This window comes from Meles meles, chromosome Y, assembly GCF_922984935.1.
Source record: "Meles meles chromosome Y, mMelMel3.1 paternal haplotype, whole genome shotgun sequence".
Classification (NCBI taxonomy): Eukaryota; Metazoa; Chordata; class Mammalia; order Carnivora; family Mustelidae; genus Meles; species Meles meles.
The window spans coordinates 36,228,020-36,244,613 of NC_060088.1; the positions used below are offsets into that span (position 1 = coordinate 36,228,020).

Genomic DNA, 16,594 nt, shown 5'->3' on the forward strand with positions numbered 1-16,594 from the left:
TCATTTCTGCTATAGCAACCTCTTGTAATTGAGGCCGGGGGGTGTCTCCCGAACATTATTTCAAATGGGGTCACCTTATTTAAGTAGGGTGTACATCGCACCCTGAGGAGGGCGAAGGGAAAGAGATCTACCCATCCACCGCCAGTCTCCAGAATTAACTTTGTCAAAGTTTCTTTAAGAGTCCGATTCATTCTTTCTATTTACCCAGGGCTGGTAGGCACAATGTAGTTTCCAATTAGTGCCTATAGCTTTGGCCAATACCTATGAGACCCAGCTCACAAATGCAGCGTCATTGTCTGATCTGATCGCAAGAGGTGACCCAAACCTCTAGCAGCTTTTTGGTTACCATTCCTGCCATCTCATGTTCGGCAGAAAAAAAGCCTTTACTCAGCCTGAAACGGTATCTACAAAAACGAACTTATACTTGTGCCCATATTTTCCCAGTTTCATCTCTGTAAAGTCTATTTCCCAATAAATTCCTGGTTCCTTACCTCTTCCTCTTTTCCCTCTTCCCATTCTAGTTCCTCCAGCACTGACCGCCTGACATTGAGCACATCTATCAACCATATCTTGAGCCAAACGCCCTAATTGAGAAACCTGAAACTTCTTGCCCATAAGCTCCTTAAGCTTGTGTGTCCCCAGATGAGTGTCCTGATGTACTTGGCTTAGCCCAATCTCCTTCATAGTCTAATTTAGTCCACTTCTGTAAATATACCTGCATCTCTGACCAGGAGGGCCATGGCAGCAATTATGCAGAGGCAAGGGGGAACCCAGCTGCTACTGGATCTAGTTTCTTGATAAGATAGGCTACTGGCCTTTGCCAAGGCCCCAGAGCCTGAGTCAAAACTCCTTTAGTCACCCCTGCTTTCCATCCACATGCAAGTGGAAGGGCTTGGTAATGTCTGGGATGGCCAATACTGGGGCACTCAGGAAGGCTGTTTATCTAGGGCTGACTGACTGGCAAAGGCAAGATTCTTTACACGAGTTATCGTGTAACTGCTCAGAAGTTTACTTTAAGCTGTTTAGTTTAGGTAAACAAACCTTTAATAACAATCCACTTTGGGATTTAACACCCGTAAAGGCATGGTATTAAAACATAATTTTTCTCTTTAAAATAACCCTCATTTCCAGAGATAGCCAAATCAGGACTAATTTACTTGAAAAACAAGTCCAGTTTTCACAAACCTGGTTTAATTATTTACATAAGCTCAGCAAGAACAGTGAGTGTGACCGTATAGATCTTTTAGAATCTGCTTTGCTGGAACGTTTTAGAAGGAATCTCTAGGTTGAACTTTTAGTAGCCTCTCCAGGTCAGAAACCAAGCCACGTACTTGCCATCAGAAATGCCTGTAATCCCTGTCCACTTGGGCGACCTGAGGCCCTGCCCCTGCCAGGGAGTGACATTCTTTACTCAGCTGGTAAGGCTGCTGGGAACTCTGTAAGCAAGGTATCAGGCCAACAGTTCCAAAGGGCTTTATGGCTCCAGGTTTCATAAAGTCAACCTTCATTCCTTTAAACTGTGTGGTCATATCTGAGTCTTTTCAAATGTGACATCCCAGTCAAAGCCTTGGTAAAATAACCAGTTTCCAATGCTGTCCTGTTACAAGGAGAATAGATTCCTATTGAACTTAAGCAAATGACTGATTGTTGAGGAAGAAAGAATACTTGCAGAGACCTTTTGGTTTCAGAGAGTCCAGACTGAGAGAACAGTTGAATGCCTTGATTTGTTTACAAATGAGTACTTTTAAATCTCTATAAGTTATAGGTAACTTAAGGAAAAAGTATGCCTAGTCTAGAGGAGCAAATGTTACAGAACCAGTAATGATTAAAATAAGACAAAACATTAAGAGACACAACACTTTAACCTTTCAGTTCATCTAGTCCCATGTTACTAATTCTGGTTTAGTCCGAATGTAGCCCTTACTTCTGTAAATCTTTACACATTTCAGTTCCCATGATTTTAACATATCAAAGACCTGTATTTGTCCTGAAAGTCTTCCCATAGGAATTTCCTTTAAGGTGGAATTCATCTTAGAAGAGAACTAAAACAATTACAAATGACAAAAACTCAGAATAGATAGGGTTAAATATGAAGTGATGACCCTTATCAAAACATTAAACTCTAGTAAATGTATAGAACATCTAGAGTAGCTACAGCCTTTACCCAAGGTTTATCATTGGTTTAGCAGCCCTTACTGAGTAACTTAGTATATCAAGGGAAAGTCTTAGGAGTCAAAGAGACCTCATGTACAATTTAGATCTTGTCGACAATTGCTAAAACCTTAGAAAGTTTTAAAACACATGCCTAAATATAATTAGGGATGTTAAACACCTGATAAAACATAGAGACTGAATTTTCTGGGCAGGCAAAAAGAGAAAACCATAACATTCTTTTTTTTTTTTTTTAACAGATCAATTAACCTAAGAACCTTTGCCCTTTTAAACAGAGAGAAAACCAGCTTTTTTAGACCAGTGTCTTTCCTTTTTTTTCCCCCTAAGGTAGTGAGTTCTCAGGGTTTCCCTCCCATGTTAATGATGTCGCAGACAAAGGAAGGGGGATCTTTCAGATGCTGTCCTGCTCGCGTCCCTCAGGGAATTTGGGAGCATCTTAGCTAAGGTCTGTCTGTAGAAACCCCGGACCAGTCTAATCCGCAGATTAGATGACCATTATGCCCTATGACACCCCGCGAGACTCAGGGTGCAGCCCACTCAGACTCTGTAGCCAAAGAGGTGGAGCCATACAGACACATTCACACAGTCAGGCACTCTTCAGATTCAAACAGGTTGGACACCCTCCCCTTTGGGTATCCCTGGCTAATGGAAGGTGATCAGTCTTCCTTTCCATTCTTTAGGAATGGGTCTGGCTCCGACAGTGACCTCAGGGCTGTTTTTCTCCCTTTTTACATATCTCCTACTTTTTGCACACAGAGTTGCTTTTCCTATTTCCATCAGTCTTAATTACACTTAACAGAATTTTGTACTTTTAGAAATACCTTAACCTCTACTGAAGATTAAATATGAACCCATTGTGAACTGTTACAACAGGATTCTTTAGATGGCAAATTTATCAGTCCGTTAAGCACAAAACATGTTTACCAACAGATTTCAAAAGCAAAAACTTAGTTCCAGCAACCAGTGCTCTAGCATTTTATCCCATTTGGTTTAAAGTTTCAGGTTAGCAAAGACTTTGAAAGCTATTTTAACAATTACCCATTCAACTTTGAGACAGACAATGAACCATCAGTTTAGTCATCTCTTTGCTAACAGATTTCAACAGATTTTAACCCAGATTTTAACAAATAACACGAGCTTATTTGACCTTCAGTAAACTTTGAATTTCCACATCTACTGCTGATATCTTAAAAGACATGTATATCTTAATTAGACCAACAAGCTTAACTTAGTTCAAATACTGATTTACATTCCTCCTGGGGCCACTCCACTTGGAATGTTTACCTGCGACACGGGTGGGAAGATCTGGAGTGGGGGGTGTTAAGTCCAGGGGTGCTCTTTTTGCTCCTTGACAGTGAAGAGAGAAGGGGCCATGGTGCATGATCGAGAGGCTAGTCATGCAGGCTGCACGCACGTTGGGATGCCGAAACATCAGAAGCGGGAGACAGAAGAAACAAAGTGCTGCCAGGAGGCAGAGAAAGGCTTCCTAGTTTTAGAGCTTATCAACTCCAACAGAGGAGCAGACATCATGCTTTCCCACCAGCAAGGAGTAGGGGGTAGGCGGTCTCCATCAGGCCAGAGAGGGCAAGGAATGTCCCCCAAACAATGTTGCTTCAGAAGCTGATTGGGAATATTCCTTAAAGTCTCTGTCACGAGTTAGACTAACCCCAGTTGGCTCCAGTTATAGCCCTTAAGAGTAGGAGTTCCCTTACTCTCTGTTTGCCCCATTCCTTCAAACACAACAAACAGCACAGCAGACTACAAAGAGACAAGACAAAGACAACTGCACACCCATTGGACCTTACTCAGAGCTGCTGGTGGGGGAGTCCTAGCCCCTTACAGAGGAGGGTGTTAGGTAAAAGGTTTAAGCCAGGAGGGGGGGATCTTCGATCATATCTTGCCAGACCAAAATGTAAGGTATTTGGTCAGGGTGGCCATGTGGTTTTTCTCTGAAAATGATGGCCTTAACCTGTAATATAATAGGTAGTTGAAAAGTTCCCTCCCGGGGCCATCCGACATTAAGGGATGGCCATTCAGACATGAAGTCCGAAACTTTGCCTTTTGTACGTCAGTGCTCAGGTTGTGAGCTCTTTCCCTGATGTCCGAGAAGTGGTCAATCATCAGAGACAGAGGATTTGTCCACGTCTGTCCCATCATGTCCTCAGTCCACAGCAAGACAAATACACTTAGAACAATTAACAAGAACACACTCACAAGGACAAATGATCCGGCACAGCCGCGAAGACAAAACTGGAAGGAAGCTAAGGGAGAATCCAGCCAAACTGGCAGCCGGCTCTCTTCACAGATGAGGACCTTGTCCTCTGAACGAGAATAGGAGATGCCCCTCCCAAAAGCCCCCATGCACTTCTAACGCCCACTGGCCGGTCAGTCACACCACATCCACAGGTGCCGTTCCACTCACACACTCCTCAGGATCCTTACCTAGCCCTCCAAATGGCGTCCACTGCGGACATCGTCGGGGCCCTTTCCGTCGGGGAAGTCTCCCGCGACTACCAGCAATGGAGCCTCCGGGGCCTTAACCCGCTCCTTCCTGCTGCGAGAATTCTTTGTTTGGGACTTGGCAGAGGCCTGTTTCAGCCTCCCCGGCAGAGGACCTGTTTCAGTCCTCCCCTCTTTGGAGACATATTTCAATCTCTCTGGTCGAGGACTGTTTTCAGTCATCCCCTCTCGGAGCTGGCCAAAGCTCCTGCCGCGGTTCCCTTAGTTAAACCCCGGGATTGGGGTCATCCGTCTCCCTGAGGAGGGGTCTTAAGATCTCAGTGGAATCTCCACAGGTTAAGGTACAGAATCCACCACCCCTCAATGAGACAGAGAACACTCTCGATAATGCAAGTCACACAGCAAGGTGTATTTCCAGCAGGTGTTTCAACAGATTTCAGCAAGTATCTGCCTGGCGCAGCGGGTTTCTACAAGGACCCTGAGCACTCAAAGCCAAGGTTTTATATAGCATTTTCAAGGAACTTTTTCATAACTACATACATATCTTGTGCCGCACTTTGACAGTTTAACTTTGTTTAACTTCTTGCCACCCCAGCATCACCCTGGCGGTTAAGTGAGATTTAGGTTCAGAAGAAATTTAACTTTATTTACCCTTCCCTCCGCCTCAAGCTCCTTCACTTTTATGGTGGCGAGGGCGACCTTAGGCCTCAAGGAACTGAGCTATTTGTCTCTGGAAATTGGGCTATTGAGAAGATGGCTTCTTTGTTGTAAATCACTAGGACATTTGTAAACCGAGGGAGACTCGTCTTGCAGGTTTGTGATCTCTGCAATTTAACTATTTGTTTTTTATTAACATCTGGTCCCTGTGGCGCCACCACCTAATCGCCCTGGTGGTATGTGATTAAGTTCTTTTCCCAGGTGTTAGCTAGTTTCTCTCATCTCAAGTCACGTACCCAGTATCAGCCTGTTAGGAATGTTCAGTAAAATGGCCTTTCGGACTTCAGGATGGCCATTCTTATGCTAACCCACTCTTACAGAGCAAGGTGCCAGCTTTTGCTTTGTCAAGATGGCTGTACTTTTGTCAGGGCTACACTCAGGTGGGTAGAGCCATGTTTTTCTTGGCCTCCACACCTGGAGCTGGTTTCCAGGAATTGTTTTTAAGTGCCCTGGGGAGAAGGAGAGCAGGAACAGTTAAAGGTTTAAACAACAAAGTTATTGTTTAACCTCAATGGAGGCCTCTGGCTAAAATATAAATATAATAGAGGTCTACTTATGAATCTTCAACTTAAGATCGTGTTTATATTTTGGAAGCATCAGCGTCTTTGCGTGTCCTTAACTCAGAGTATCCAACAAGCCTCTAGTCTGCCATTGTTCTAAATTCTTTCCTTCACTGGGAACACACTGCCACTTATGACTTAAGCTTAAGTGCGATTATACGCTTTGGAAGCACAAGGGACTGGAGTATCCAACTGGCTTTTAGTCTGCCCTTGTTCTATGTTCTTTCCTGAACTGGGAACACATGGCTGCATATGCCTCTTCGCCTTCAGAGCGTTTATACGTTTGGAAAGATAAGGGGCTTAGCCTGCATTTTATTTAGAGCTTCCAACTTGCTTAGAGTCTGCCTTTGTTCTAAGTTCTTTCCTGAACTGGGAACACACTGCCACTTATGAGACTTCACCTTAAGAGCGATAATACATTTTGGAAGTCTAAGGGACTTGGTGTGCACTTCATTCAGAATATCCAACTTGCCTATAATCCGTCCTTATTCTAACTTCTATCCTCAATTGAGAAAAATTGGCCAGAATGGGTTTTCGTATTAAACGGGATTTTTGGAAGCAGAAGCGCATTGGCGAGCACTGAACTCAGACTCTCCAACCTGCCTAGAGTCCGCCCTTGTTCTAACATCTTTCCTCAACTGGGAAAACACTGCCATCTCTGAGTGTTCATCTTCAGTGCGTTTGCAGGTTTTGGAAGCATAAGGGCCTTCCCTTCAACTTAACTCATTGTATCCAACAAGCTTATTATCTGCCCTTGTTCTAAGATCTTTCCTCACCTGGGAAATCACTGCCACTTAGGAGACTTCACCTTAAGAGCAATGATACGTTTTGGAAGCATAAGGGACTTTGCGTGTACTTCCCTTAGAGTATACAACTTGCCTATAGTGCGTCCTTGTTCTAACTTCTTTCCACAACTGGGAACACACTGCCACATATGAATCCTCACTTCAGATCGAGTTTCCATTTGGGAAGCATAAGGGTCTTGGCGTGCACTTAACTCTGAGTATGCCGCTTGCCTCTAGTGCGCCCAGGTTCTGACTTCTTTCCACAGCTGGGAACACACTGCCACGTATGAATCTTCACTTCAGATCGAGTTCACCTTTTGGAAGCATAAGTGTCTTGGCCTGTACTTAATTAGAGTATGCAACTTGCCTAGAGTACGCCCATGTTCTAACTTATTTCCACAACTGGGAACAAACTGCCATTTATGAATCTTCAATTTAAGATCACGTTAATGTTTTGGAAGCATAAGCGTCTTTGTGTGAACTTAACTCAGAGTATCCAACAGGCTTATAGTCCACCCTTGTTCTAAATTCTTTCCTGAACTGGGAACACATGGCCGCATAAGCCTCTTCACCTTCAGAGCGTTTATACATTTTGGAAACATAAGGGCCTTAGCCTGCATTTTATTTAGAGCTTACTACTGGCTTATAGTCTGCCTTTGTTCTAAGTTCTTTCCTGAACTGCGAACACACTGCCACTTATGAGACTTCACCTTAAGAGCGATGATAAGTTTTGGAAGTCTAAGGGACTTGGTGTGCACTTCATTCTGAGTATCCAACTTGCCTACAGTCCGTCCTTGTTCTTACTTCTTTCCTCACCTGGGAAAACACTGCCTGAATGGGTTTTCGTACTAAGCGGGATTTTAGGTTTTGGAAGCCAGAGCGCATTGAGAGCATTTCACTCAGAGTCTCCAACCTGCCTAGAGTCCGCCTTTGTTCTAACACCTTTCCTCAACTGGGAAAACACTGCCATTTATGAGTGTTCATCTTCAGTGTGTTTGTAGGTTTTGGAAGCATAAGGGCCTTCACTTGAACTTAACTCAGAGTATCCAACATGCTTATACTCTGCCCTTGTTCTAAGATCTTTTCTCACTTGGGAACTCCCTGCCACTTAGGAGATTTCACCTTAAGAGCGATTATCCATTTTGGAAGCATAAGGGACTTGGCGTGCACTTACCTTAGAGTATCCAACTTGCCTATAATGTGGCCTTGTTCTAACTTCGTTCCACAACTGGGAACAAACTGCCACATATGAATATCACTTCAGATCAAGTTTATGGTTTGGAAGCATAAGCGTCTTTGCGTGCCCTTAGCTCAGAATTTCCAACAAGCTTATAGTCTGCCCTTGTTCTAAATTCTTTCCTTAACTGGGAACACACTGCCACTTATGAGACTTCACCTTAAGTGTGATTATACGTTTTGGAAGCATAAGGGAATGGACGTGCACTTAACTCAGAGTATCCAACTGGCTTATAGGCTCCCCTTGTTTTAAGTTCTTTCGTGAACTGGGAACAGATGGCTGCTTATGTCTCTTCGCCTTCAGAGCATTTATACGTTTTGGAAGGATAAGGGCCTTAGTTTGCATTTTACTTAGAGCTTCCAACTTGCTTAGAGTCCGCCTTTGTTCTAAGTTCTTCCCTGAACTGCGAACATACTGCCACTTATGAGACTTCACCTTAAGAGTGATGAATCGTTTTGGAATTCGAAGGGACTTGGTGTGCACTTTATTCAGAGTATCCAGCTTGCCTACAGTCCGTTCTTGTTCTAACTTCATTCCTCAACTGGGAAAACACGGTCAGAATGGGTTTTCAAATTAAGCGGGATTTTATGTTTTGCGTCCAATCCAGTGCATATCTCCCCATAATTGTTGAAAATCGTTCAGTGTGCACAAAGTTTGCGTCCATAAAGAAACATTTTGAGAACGGAATCTTTGATTCACACAATGACACATCGCAGTGATTCACAAGGTTCCAATTTCTGACCTTTTCATGGGCGACTACCAAATTTTATTGTTGTAATTGAGTAATGAAACAGGGAGAGGCTCGTTGTAAAATCTTCTCCATTTCAGCTGTTAATAGGATATCATCCATACAGTGTATGCTATACATCATGGGTTCAATTTGTGCTCGAAACGGAGAATTTGCATGAGAACCAAATTCCTGGCACAGAGTGGGACTATTAGCCATACCTTGAGGTCCAACCTGCCATTGATACCATTTAGCAGGTTCTTTAGGGTTAGTACTGGGAATGGTAAAGGCAAATCTTTCACAGTCTTGGGGGCGCTAAAGGAATGGTAATAAATAAATAAATAAATAAATAAATAAATACTTTATATCTAAGATAATTCTTTAGAAATGAAGAAGGATAAGCGATGGTGGAGGTAGTCCAGTTTGAAGGGTCCTCATCGGTTTCATGGTGGCATTTCCTACCCTTAGATCTTGCAAAGTCTCCATTTTCCTGATTTTTGGTCAGTTACAAAGATAGGAGTATTCCAAGGGCTAAAAGATTCCTTTAGATGACCCCAAAGCAGCTGATCTTCCATTCGACTTGCTGCTGCTGCCAATTTCTCAGCAGGCAAGGGTCACTAGTCCACCCATTCAGGTTTATTAGATTTCCCTTTGATAGGCAGCACATGAGGGGATTTCAAGTGGCCCTGAGGAAAACCCAAACAAGCCTTGGAATGCTGTGATTGTCTCTGGAGCAGATTTGGTTCTCCCTGTAAATCCTTCCCTAAGCCCTTGCCCGTTTGCATCTCAATTACTCCAGAAGGGCCATTGGGACAACAAACATGGTTTGGGCCTAGGAATAGGGGCTGTCCTGAAAGAAAGCAGCCATAAGGGTTAAAACATCATAGCCCCACAGATTAAAGTCAGCTTGTAACAGGAAGGGCTGAAATACTCCCTGCTGGTGCTCATCAGTGGGCCAATTCAAGCAATCAGCACTTAGCCTAGGAGCCTCCAACTTGTGCCATGCCCCTAATAGAAGTATCGGAATCCACAAGAGGATAATGTTTAGGCCAGCTTTGGGAAGCAATCACTGAAACATCCACTCCTGTGTCGACTAGCCCGAGAAAGGCTCAGCCCTGAATGATCCGAGTCAAGTAAGGTTTATCTGCAGAAATGAATTGGGACCAACATACGTCAGTAGAGCCACTCCACTAGTTCCTCTCCTGCCTTTCAGAGTTGGGTTATTGGTCTCCATCCACGGCATGATATTTATTTGCACAGAGGGGATTCGTGGTTGCAAGGAGAGCACTCCTTCCTTCAAGGTAGCCATAATTTTCATTTCTCCTGTATAATCTTCATCTTACAAAATCATTAAAACCATTGCAAACGACAAAACTCAGAATAGAGATGGGGGCAAGAGGAGCACTGAGAAGGATTCCAACAGTGCCGATTTGATTCAGGGCAGTGAGGGATTCTATAGCCAACATGAACTCTCTACAGCTGGTTACAAAAGACTTTGCTACCTGCACAAAATCCTCCAGACCAGGTCTGTGTTGCCCACTTCAGATAAACACCTGTAGGCAATGGCTGATGTTAGTCCATCGTCTCATAAGAAGTAAAACCTGAGAGTGATTTAGGAGCTGTGCTGGAATAGCAAGGACCAGTTAAGAGCTTATGACCCCAACCAACTGGCTTTCATCTAACTAGGAAATGTGGGAAGTCACATTGGTGAGCACACAACACAAAGCACAGACGCTGTATCAGTGCATATCCAATTTTTCATCCTAAATCTTTGGTGAGGCTCTTCGGACTCTAAAGCAGACACAAGTCAGGGTACAGTTTATTCCTCGTCTCAAGCCTTATCGTGGTCTCCCCCACTCCCCTTCTTTTTAAAGTAAGTCGAGATAAATATATTTGTGTTCAGACACATAGTCATTGCTGTCTCGCACAAACCTATACAATGCACCATATGAACACAAGAGTAAGTAACATATGGTGAAGTCCGGGAAACTGCCAGAAAGAATGTCTTCACCAGTTACAAGGGATCAACCCATGGAGGCTATCTAGGATATGTGCAACCACTTTAGCAGGGGTAAGTACATCCAGTCTAGACTGACAGATGCTTGATATATATATTTGTAGTACCACTCCATTAAGGCGAACATTCGAATGATAAACAAGTAGTTCACACACAGTCGTTACAATGGATAAGATATTAGGTGTCCCTCTGCAAAGGATGTGAGAACTCTTGTTCCTGAGCCCACTACCCGTCCAAAAGTTCTAGGAAGTCAGGCCCATGTGGTTAGGTTGAAGTCTTTTGTGGTAGTCTAACCGCTCTTAGCTATTGGCACCCCAATTTGTCCCAGAGCAGCAACCAGCTTCCAAAGATCTGTATGCTACATCCCTCCAGCCATAGACACGATCCCTCAAGGAATGGTCACATGATGCATTGCCAATCAGGAGGGAAGATAAGGTCTCACAGAGGATCGTCTCTATCCTTCCTTGAGCAGTCAGTCATAGAGAAATCAGGGATGTCATGAGGCGAGATGATCAAGGGCTTTACTTGGAGACCTTCTATCCAATTGGGGCTGTAAAGGGGGAAGGCGTGTTCTTCTTCTCCCTCTGTTCTTGCCGTTCAACGTGAGGTGAGCCATCCTCTGGTGGAGAGGTGAGGAGTCGGCACCACCTTTATGGGATCTAGTGCAGTGTATTCATCCCGAGGACAAACCTGCACAAAACCGCACCCTCAGCGAAGGACAGGATCAGGACCCTTCCAAGTGCCCGTCAGGGGTTCCCCCAACCTAGTGTTCATATGATGCATTGTACAGGTTTGTGCGGAACAGCAACGACTAACCACCCAAGCACAAAAATATCTATCTTGACTTAGTTAAAAAGGAAAGGGGAGTTGTGGAAGGCCACGGTAAGGCTTGAAACGAGGACCAAATCAGACCCTTACTTGTGTCTCCTTTAGAGTCCGAAGAGCCTCACCAAAGATTTAGGATGGAAAATTTGAGTAGCACTGAGAAAGTGTCTGTGATTTGTGTTGTGCATTCGCCAACGTGACTTCCCACATGTTTCCTAGTTAGATGCGAGATCTAGTTAGATACGAGTTAGATCGTGCTACTGCCCTGGGCTTCCCGCGGTGCTGTGGGCACCCGGCACCACGCTCCTTCTCAGGGACACAGCAATGGCCACAGGGAGGCTCTCTCGTTTTGCAAGACCAGCGGTGCCCCACACCGGGCCAAGAGAGGTCCCCAGGCCCCCTACACTCCACCCCCCACACCAAAGGACCAGACCAGAGAAAGAAACCCTCACAGGCCCCCAGGCCTGACGGGTGCTAGGCCAGAATGGCAGCGGAGCGGGACGCCTGACACCTGGGTTGCAAGTCCTCGGGCTCCCCGGACTCCTCCAGCAGCTCCAGGGTGCCACCACCTAGGCCAAAGCCCCGTCCCAGCACCTTGAGCCTCCCGCCTGGGACAGGTGCCTGGCCTCCGCAGACTTGCGGACGTGTGGTATCTTGTCCGGGTGGGTTTGGGTGGCTCTGTGTGTGTGTCAAGTGTGTCAGTGTTGCGAGCACCCGTGTCTCTGTCCGCATCCCAGTCAGGGTCACCGTGTCTGTCTGGGGGATGGGAGGGCTGATGGGAGGCTGTAGGGTCGGTCTCTCTGGCTCTGCGTTCTTCCTGTCTGTCCAGAGGTCCCTCTGTCTGAGTCTGTCCCTGTGTTTCCCTGGGTGTCCGTGTGTGTGTAGGTGAGCAGGGCACTCGCGTCTCTGGGTCAGAGCCTGGTGTGCGTGGCTGGAGAGGGGAAAGTGGGCGGAGCAAGGGCCATGGGTCAGGGCATCGGCTTCTGGGCTGGTGTGTGGCGTCAGCCTTGTCCTTGGATGGGCTGGGAATGACGTTGGGTTTAGCGGATGGGAGCGGAGCAGAGGAGAGAAAAGCAGAAGAGGAGTTAAGGCCAGGTGGCCGGCTGCACCAGGCCTAGTGCGGCGGACGGGCACTGGTGGGGCGCTGAGCACACCGTGCCTGCACCCCGATGCAGCCCCATGCCATCTGGGGAGCCACACGGTGCCGGGGCTGGAGAGTCCCGGAATGTGAAGGTACCCGTACATTGGTGACGCCAGGGTGTCACAGGCTTCTGGAATCCTGGCCACGTAGGGGTGGGGGTGGGCGGGAGGCAGGCGTCAGGCCCATGCCTAGGGCAGGTGGAGGGAGGATCCGCGGCACCCCCCGGGGCCAGGGAAGCGCTCAGCAGTCACTTAGGGCACAGAGCTGCAACAGGAGGCCTCTAAGGCCATACCACCCTCAACACGCCCGATGTCCTCTGATCTCGGAAGCTAAGCAGGGTCGGGCCTGGTTAGTACTTGGATGGGAGACGGCCTGGGAAAACAGGGTGCTGTAGGCTTTTTCTTCTTGGGCCTTCTTCTTTTCTTTCCCCCTTCGGCCTCCTTCCCTGGCACTTGGCCACCACCGCCGGGCGCCCTGCCCTAGGCGGCTGCCTCCAAACAGTCCCTGAATGCCCCAGCCCCTGACCCCAGTGCCCTCACCACACTGACCCCCTGACCCCTGACTACCCCAGCCCCAGCACCGCGGGTCCCTGGCCCCAAAATGGTGGCAAGCTGCACGGGCGGGCATCCACAATGCAGCCTTTCCACCTCCATGCCACAAGGCCCAACCCCGCCTCAGCCAGGATTGGGGGTGTGCTGGCAGGGAGGGGCAATGTTGGAGGGGGGCAGGGGCCAGAGGCAGGGTAAGGGGTGTGGACCTGGGTGAGGACTTCAGCTGTGCATGCGGGGAGGGGCTTATGGGCCAGGCTGTGGGAGGAGGGCTGGCGGTGGGGGGCGGGGTGTATGGGGCAGGAAGCCAGAGGGAGGAGCAGGCCTCAAACCAGGGCTTGGGCTCCTTCTGTGGGCATGAGCTTCCAAGGCCCTGGGTCCCGGGCCTGGGCCCAGGCCCTGGTCCCTCTTTCCCCTGGCCAGGCCCTAGGGCTGTCCCCAGCTCCCAAGCCAGCCTTCAGCAGCCCCGCCACCCTCCCTCAGGGCGCCCTGGAGACCTGGGCTCCGCCCCATTCCCCACACGCTGCCCCACCCCCACCCCAGCTGGCCACCACCACTTCTCTCCTTGGGGCCTGGGCTCCACTAGCCCAGAAGGGCATTCCCTTCCTTCTCACTGACAACCTCCCCTTTGCCCCTGGGGCAACGTGCCGGGCTCTGGTCCCCCGGACGCCAGAAGGCCGACCGCCCTGGGCTTCACACGGTGCCATGGGCACCCGGCTCCACACTCCTTCTCAGGGGCACAGCGATGGCCACAGCGAGGCTCTCTCACTCTGCAAGACCGGCGGTGCCCCATAATGTGCCAAGAGAAGTCCCCAGGCCCCCTACACCCCACCCCCCACACCAAAGGACCAGAACAGAGAAAGAAACCCTCGCAGGCCCCCAGGCCTGACGGGGTGCTGGGCAGGAATGGCAGCAGAGCGGGACGCCTGTCACCTGGGCTGCAGTTTCTCGGCCTCCCCGGGCTCCTCCGGCAGCTCTAGGGCGCCACCACCTAGGCCAAAGCCCCGCCCCAGCACCACGAGCCTCCCGCCTGGGACAGGTGTCGGGCCACCGAAGCCTCGCGGGCGTGTGGTGTGTTGTCTGGGTGGGTGTGGGTGGCTCTGTGTGTGTGTCGAGTGTGTCAGTGTTGCAAGCACCCGTGTCTCTGTCCGCATCCCGGTCCGGGTCACCATGTCTGTCTGGGGGTGGGGGGGCTTTGGGGGGATGGAGTGTCTGTCTCTCTGGCTCTGTGTTCTTCCTGTGTCTCCAGAGGTCCCTCCATCTGAGTCTGTCCCTGTGTTTCCCTGGGTGTCTATGTGTGTGGGTGAGCCAGCCCATCGCGTCTCTGGGTCAGAGCCTGGTGTGGGTGGCTGGAGAGGGGAAAGTTGGCCGAGGAAGGGCCGCGGGTGGGGGCATCAGCTTCTGGACTGGTGTGTGGCATTGGCCTTGTCCTCAGGTGGGCTAGGAGCGTTGTTGGGTTTAGCGGATGGGAGCAAAGCAGAGGAGAGAACAGCAGAGAAGAGGAGGGAAGGCCAGATGGCCTGCTGTCCCAGGCCTAGGGTGGCGGTTGGACGCTGGGAGGCGCTGAGCACACCGCGCATGCACCCCGAAGCACCCCAATGCCATCTGGGGAATCACGCGTTGCCGGGGCTGGGGAGTCCCGGAATGGGAGGATGCCTGTACATTCTTGACACCTGGGTGCCACAGGCTTCTGGAACCCTGGCTGGGTGGGGGTGGGGGCTGGGCGGAGGCAGGCCCCAGGCCCAGGCCCAGTGCAGGTGGAGGGAGGAGCCGCAGAGCCCACTGGAGCCAGGGAAGCGCTCAGCAGTCTCTTATGGCGCCCAGCTGCAGTGGCAGGCGTCTATGGCCATACTACCCTGAACGCGCCCGATCTCCTCTGATCTCTGAAGCTAAGCAGGGTCGGGCCTGGTTAGTACTTGGGTGAGAGATGGCCTGGGAAAACCGGGTGCTGTAGGCTTTTCCTTCTTGGGCCTTCTTTTCTTTCCCCCTTCAGCCTCCTTCCCTGGCCCTTGGCCGCCACCGCCAGGCGCCCTGCCCAAGGCGGCTGCCTCCAAACAGTCCCTGAATGCCTCAGCCCCTGACCCCGGTCCCCTCACCACACTGACCCCTGACCTGTGGCTACCCCAGCCCCAGCACCGCGGGCCCCTGGCCCCCAAACGGTGGCCCACTGTGCGGTCTGTCGGCCACAATGCAGCCTTTCCACCTCCATGTCACAAGGACCCCTGCGTCTCAGCTGGGATTGGGGGCCTGCTGGCATGGGGGGGCAATGTTGGAGGGTGCCAGGGGCCAGAGGCAGGGTAAGGGGTGAGGACCCGTGTTGGAACTTGGGCTGTGCACGCGGGGAGGGGCTTGGGGGCCGGGATGTGGGAGGAGGGCTGGGGGCAGGGAGCGGTGTGTATGGGGCAGGAAGCCAGATGGAGGAGCCGGCCTCGACCCCCGGGCTCAGGCTCCTTCCATGGGCATGAGCTTCCAAGGCCCTGGGTCCCAGCCCTGGTCCCGGGCCCTGTTCCCTGCTTCCCCTAGCCAGGCCCTCCGGCTGTCCCCAGCTCCCAAGCCAGCCTGCAGCTGCTCCACCACCATCACTAAGGGTGACCTGGAGACCTGGGCTCCGCCCCATCCTCCACACACTCCCCCACCCCACCCCATCTGGACACCACTTCTATCCTTGGGGCCTGGTCTTCACTCAGCCCAGAAGGACATTCCCTTCCTTCTCACGGACAACCTCCCCTTTGCCCCTGGGGCAGCGAGACCGGGCTCAGGTGCCCCGGACGCCAGAAAGCCGACCACACTGGGCTTCCACGGAACCGTGGACACCTGGCTCCACGCTCCTTCTCAGGGGCACAGCGATGGCCACAGCGAGGCTATCTCACTGTGCAAGACTGGCAGTTCCCCACACCTGACCAAGAGGTCCCCAGGCCCCCTTAACCCCACCCCCCACACAAAGGACCAGACCACAGAAAGAAACCCTAGCAGGCCCCCAGGCCTGACGGGATACTGGGCAGGAATGGCAGCAGAGCAGGACGCCTGACACCTGGGCTGCAAGTCCTCGGGCTCCCCGGGCTCCTCCGATAGCTCCAGGGCGCCACCACCTAGGACAAAGCCCCGCCCCAGCACCAGGAGCCTCCCGCCTGGACAGGTGTCGGGTCACCGCAGCATCGCGGGCGTGTGGTGTCTTGTCCGGGTGGGTGTGGGTGGCTCTGTGTGTGTGTAGAGTGTGTCAGTGTTGCGAGCACCCGTGTCTCTGCCGCATCCCGGTCAGGGTCACCGTGTCTGTCTGGGGGATGGGGGGGTGTTGGGGGTATGGAGGGTCTGTCTCTCTGGCTCTGCGTTCTTCCTGTCTGTCCAGAGGTCCCTCTGTCTGAGTCTGTCCCTGTGTTTCCCTGGGTGTCCGTGTGTCTGTGTAGG

The 16,594-nt window shown here is 50.3% G+C and overlaps 2 pseudogenes; both read left to right on the forward strand.

Annotated features, from left to right (window-relative positions):
• Nucleotides 1–12,919: 12,919 nt before the first annotated feature.
• Nucleotides 12,920–13,038, forward strand: LOC123935970 (annotated as a pseudogene).
• Nucleotides 13,039–15,027: 1,989 nt separating this feature from the next.
• Nucleotides 15,028–15,146, forward strand: LOC123935952 (annotated as a pseudogene).
• The last annotated feature ends 1,448 nt before the right edge of the window (nucleotides 15,147–16,594 follow it).